The following is a 6,324-nucleotide window of genomic DNA, read 5'->3' on the forward strand; positions in this document are numbered from 1 at the left end:
AGCACAGACAGATATTCCCTTCACTACCATCAACTTCTTACCTTTAACGTCACAAGGCGGCATTCAATCTCGCAGTAAGCAGCTTTCGTGATGATTAGGCTCATATACTCAGAAACATTTGGATTCTTCTAAATTTCACTCTCATAATCTAACTATAAAACAATTATTTCTTTACTACTCAATGCTTCCTAATGGATAAAGTTAAACCTTCCCGGTAAACATCATCACTAAATCGGGAAATGGTTCAAATGGCTCTGAGCACTATGGGACTTAACATCTGTGGTAATCAGTTCCCTAGAACTTAGAACTACTTAAACCTAACTAACCTAAGGACATCACACACATCCATGCCCGAGGCAGGATTCGAACCTGCGACCGTAGCAGTCGCGCGGTTCCGGACTGAGCGCCTAGAACCGCTAGACCACCGCGGCCGGCAAATCGGGAAATACTTGAAGAAATGCAGACGATACTACTCCGGGAGCAATCGAATTACAAGAAGTACGAAATTGCTTACTTTTCTTCATGTAATATCCTACCTCCTTCACGTTCCGCCCATGATTTACAGTCAGATAGACACATTTACGAGCCGCGCGGCGTAGCAGCGCGGTCTAGGTGTGCTTCGTCCCGGTCAGTGCGGCTTCCCGCGTCGGAGGTCGAGTCCTCCCTCGGGCATGAGTGTGTGTGTTGTCCATAGTGTAAGTTAGTTTAAGTTAGATTAAGAAGTGTGTGGGCTTAAAGTAATTTATGCTAAGGGCAACACACAGGCCCATGCCCAAGGGAGGACTCGAACCTCTGACGGGGACAGCCGCGCGAACCGTGGCAAGGCGTCTCAGACCGGACGCCTCACACGTGCGGCTACCTGTTTAATGGACGCAAGGACAGAAGCCGGAATTCGGAAGACTGTAAAATGGCTTAGACCGGGCCAAGGACAGCCACAACTGCGCTGGTTTCACAGCGCTACAAACAAAAGGGGGCCACCCTGAGACACAGCACTAACGCAGGGGGTGTGGGCGGGTGGGCGGGGGATGAGAGCTGTACCAGCAATGAAGTGGCCGCCAGATCAGCCTCCGTCGCGTTTAAGTATATGTATCTATGACTAACCGTACCTGATAATAATTACGCAGCCTAATATTATTTTCTTTGGGGCTTATTAATTTTGAGAAGAAAACAACTTTATGAGGAATTTGATGACCTCTGAAAGTAGTAGTATAAATAGGTACTGTAACGTAAAACTACAGACACCACACAAAATATGATGACAGCAGTTCAGGGGCTTGCCTCAATACTGCTTCGCGAATAATTTTACAATTTTCTTTTTTTTTTACGTAAATGGACTGTACGGATGCCGCAGCTGACGAGAAACATTCAGAATGGCAAATTTCGTCACGTATATTCCGAAACAAACCCTTGTATCGCGATTAAGTTTATCCATTACGTATGTTTCAGAATTCGTAACTGTTCAGTATCATTACAGGAAACTGCAACACGTCACTTTTTCGAAATATTTATTCTAAAGAACGGATTTCTATTCTTTTCAGTAGCATCTTCAGATTGTGCACTGGAGGTTGCACTACTATTCCAATGCGTAATGCTGAACAGTTGTTGTCTGTTAACTGAGCAACAGTTGTACAGCACATGCTGGATGCCGGCATAGTTTCGTAACTACAGTATATATGTATACATATCCTGTGAAAAGTGAGTGATGTGTTACCAGCTGTCCATCAAAACGAATGAGTGGATGTTAACAACGAAGCCGCCCATACTGTCGCAAGCCAGCACCCAACAAAATTGGCGTTGAAATAGTCATGTAACTTACTGTGCACCTTCTGACGATTACCACGAAAAGGTTCGAAAACCGGTTTATGGAATAAATAACTATTTCAGAAAAGTGTCTGTTGCAGTTTTCTGTATTTAAAGGTTCTATCGCGTCTCCCTACAACCACCCGCATGCTTTCTTTGCACGCTGCTTCCATTACTGTACCTGCCCTTGCGGTTGAGACAAAAGAGTGACAAGGCACATTAGGCAATTTTTTGAGACAAGGAACTCCCATCCCTCCCCAAATTAATGCATCGATTGAAATCGTTGTTCCTTTTCCCTTAATTAACGAGATCGTTTCTGCACTGCCAGTATCGGGGCTCCCATTGGCAGCAATTTGTCAGCAACTGTAACTCTGTTCCTCAAGCAAGTGCAAGTATCTGGTCTACCGTAACTCTGCAGCCAGTTGCCTTTCTGCCATCGATGGATTTCGTCGTGCAGCTTTGCACACGTATTCCCATTGTAAATTAAATAGTCTTCACTGACATTGCACCAGGCTGAGGCAAACATTTCGTGTGCCTGAGTACAGTAGCCAAAGAATACTTTAGAGCACACAGAACGACACTGCATTTGCTATCTACGTCTCATCTATTTCACAACGGCCTAATCGGCATTGTGGAATTTCGTTGTAAACCTGATTGCAACGAGACGTGAAACACCAGCTGCTCATTACAGTCTTCGGTCACTTCCACACTTTGCTAATCGTTATGAAGTGCGTACAGGAGAATACTTTTATCGAACCATACACAAACTGCCCAAACGTTAGGACACAATAATGTGATGGGTTCACCGTTCGCCTTAATGACGGCCTGAACTCTAATGGGGAGAGTTTCAGTGACGTGTCTTAATGTCTCCGAAGAAATGAGAGTTCATTCTTCCTCAAGAGCCGAAATCAGATAAGGTAGCGAAGTTGAACGCTGGGTTCTGGAGCGAAGGCGACGTTATAACTCATCCCAAAGGCGTTCCATGGAGGTTAGGTAGGGACTCTAGGCAGGTCGGTCCATTTCAGGAATCTCACTGCCGAAAAATCTTTGTCTCTCAGACGATACTTTATGACAGAGTGCACTGTCATGCTGATACAATCATCGTCACAGAACTGTTCCTCTGCTGTACGTAATACACGCTGCTGTCAAATGTACCCATCCCCTTGTGCATTTAACAGTAAGGGGAGCACACCACAAAGACGAAAAGCACTCCCATACCACAACACCGCCTCCACGTACTTCACTGTTAGCACTACACATGATGTCAGGTAACGTTCTCCATGCAGTCACCGAACACTCGCTCTGCCACGGGATAGCCACGCAGTATAGCGTGATTCATCACTCGTTTCCAGTCATCCACTGTCCACTGGTGTCGCTCTTCACTCTAGCTCAAATGTCGCCTACCACTGACTTCACAAGTGTGTGGCCTACAAGGAGATGCCCGGCCATTGTGACCTATTTATTGCAGCTCCGTACTCTCAATCATTGTGCTAGCTGAACTGCTGGTAACACTTTGGAACTCACCGGTGATTGCGATTTCTTACAACTACTCTTTACAATGCTCGACTGCCCTGTTCGTCAGTCCATGAGATTTGTCTGGTCTTGGTTTAGTTGTGTATTCCTTCGCAGTTTTGTTTCACAATCACATCACCAACAGCTGACACGGGCAGCTTTAGAAGGGTTGAAATGACCCTGTTGGATTGTTACTCGCAAGGGAAACTCCCCATCGCGCTCCCTCACATTTACATTTAGTGGTAATATGGCCCAGTGGGTAGCCCGTCAAAAGCTGAACGCTGGTCAAGCATGAAAACAGGAAGAAGGTGTGCCGAACTGTGAAAAAAGAGTGGCCCAATCTCAAGACGTGCAACATCGATAGATTGACACGTATTTCGGCGTCATGGTTGTGTGGTCACGGTGTTGGACTACAAACAGCGAGGCCTGTGTTGAAATCTCCCTTGTGCCCTAATTACTTTTTCACAAGATTATGAACTTTCGGTTCAGTCTTTTGTAAACCCTCGCCGGCAGTTCTGTAAAGGCCTTGTCGCTGCTATTGTGGAGGCCGAGTTTCCACTGTTGTTACGGAAGGCCGAGTTTGTGAGTTCGTCAAACGCCTTCTGGTGCAGTACACCGCTAAGACAATTTCTCCCTGCCACTATCACACAGTTATGCCCCAGGGTCAGGTAATGGGATAGAAGAACGAAAGTTCTACAGCACTCCAACAACTTAGTAACAAAGTGACATACATTAGTAAAAAAGGTTGAGCCGTGTGCGGCTCCTGTTCGTGCCGTTTATTACCTGATATCTTGTCTTTGCGGTACTGCCGTCCCGTTTATTACTCGATTTACTGGCGTCACTAAGTTGCTGGCTTGCCTGCCCGTGCATGGCAGCAGCAGCGCTTATCGATAAGAGCACTGTCGTACAATCTTTGGAGCGACCGCTAGTATTTCTGGGTCGTCGTGCGTCGCGAGCTGAGTCGGGACGGAGCAGCAGTGAGGTCCAGACAGCCATAAATTGCCCGACCGTTGCCGACACACATGACTTGAGTGGGGACGACCTTGGTTGGTCGTTCTGTCGGTCGTCTCAGCGGACGACTTGTATTTGGTCGCCGACTGCTTCTGGGTTCTCTGTGTGTGTCGACTTGTAGACTTCTGATTTGACCTTGTTGTTCGACAGTCACAGTTTTAGTATTGTTGGAGTTGTTTGTGGAAGTGTTTTCACGCAACTGTGTTTAGCTTATGTTGTTTTGCATGAGCAGTTACTTTAATGCTCTCTTTTTGCTGGATTGAGTCAGTTGGTTGGGACGGAGCAGCAAGGAACTCTCCGCGGCGGAAGGCCAGTCCGGGACTGCAGGCGGCGTGCATGCACTGTCAGATCGTGAGGCGCTAGCTGCGAGAGCGACAAAGTTCGTTGCCCACCGAACCTGGACTCTGAAGCTGTGTGATCAGTTAACCTGTTATGAAACCTCGACTATTGTGACATCTCTTCGTTCATTTTAGGGTTGTTGCCCCCTGGGCCATTCCGGCTAGCAGCAATGTATGATGTGTTGGAGTTGGCAAAACCTTGCAGCCAACTTCCTATATTGTGATTAATTAATTAATTATTAAATTGACTGTTACTTACCAGTGACGTGCACCAGCTGTGGCCGTTAACGCCCCAGTTACCTGCCCTGGTCGTTAGCATAGTTCCCAGCAGTGTGCCTTTCCTCATCTTGTTGATGCTGTCTGGCGAGGCTTGTATTTCGACAGCTTTTTAAGTTGTTTGGTTCATATTTTGCTGTTTTTAGACACCAATTTCTGAAGACGTAGTGCTGTTGTATCCTCATCCTTGGCTGATATTTTCCACCGTTGTGCCCTTGGTCGAACGGGAAGGGAATTGGTTAAACTGTTGGTCGGTCCTTGGACTGTCCCCACTTTGGGTTGCCATCTGATTATTTATCTTCAACTCTTGGCTGCCTGTCTCACCTCACCTTACATTTGAGCTACCTTCTCAGGCCAACCCTTGGAACACTTCTGGGCACCACTTGTTCCGTTTGTTTTAGATTGTGATTTTAATTTTAGTTTGGAGTATTGTGCGAGGCTTTCGGCCATGTATTAATTCAGTTCTTTTTAAATTTTACATAAAGGCCTTCAGTTGTGTTAAATTAAAATTTTTGAGATTGATTTTTTTTAAATTTTCCTTAAAATTTGTTCTATCTGAAATTGTTTGTAATCCAGGCCCTAAGCCGTTAGTTGTTCTATGTGTTATGTGTGGCCTTCAGCCGAGGATTTACGTGAACGCCTTTTAATAAAGCCTTCAGCCGTGTGTATTGTCTAAAGGAAACTTTTTTTATAAAAAGGAAGGGGTTTATTTCAAATTGTTTTTTCTTACTTGTTGTTCAGGCATTCAGCCATTGTTTGAAATTTGTTTGTGGCCTTCAGCCGTACAATGAGTTAATATTTCTTTAATTAGGCTTTCGGCAATTCTGTTGCAGGTTTAAAAAGAAACTTCTTGGTTAGAAAAATTGTTTATTAATGTGTTTTAATTATAGTTGTCCTTCAGACGTGTAGTGTAGGCCTTCAGCTGCTAATTGTTTTTAATTGCATGTTTTTTCTTTAAATTTCTACCTTCTATTTTTAATTGCCTTTGAATTCTAAGGCAGGCCTTCAGTTGTTCTTGTTTTTGGTGTGGTTTTGGGCCTTCAGCCAAGAAAGCATCTCAAGTTTTCTTTAACTAGGCCTTCAGCCGTATTGTCTAGTTGTGATCTTTCAAAGCAATGTGTAAGTAAGTGGTTCTTAGAAAAATAGTGTGTCTGATTGTGCAACTCACAGTAACTGTTAATGGCCCCATCCACAATTGTAACCATATCCTGTGCGCTCTCTCAGTACCTACCAAGTAGGTTTCAAAGGTTTACTTATCTTGGTGACTTGTGGAATAATGCAACTTGCAAAACTGCATGTAATATAATATAAAAAAGGACCTCAATGGGTGAGTGCAAGTAATCGCAGGTATGCTCCACAATACATAGCAAATGCAATTTACAACCAC

This window comes from Schistocerca piceifrons, chromosome 4, assembly GCF_021461385.2.
Source record: "Schistocerca piceifrons isolate TAMUIC-IGC-003096 chromosome 4, iqSchPice1.1, whole genome shotgun sequence".
NCBI lineage: Eukaryota > Metazoa > Arthropoda > Insecta > Orthoptera > Acrididae > Schistocerca > Schistocerca piceifrons.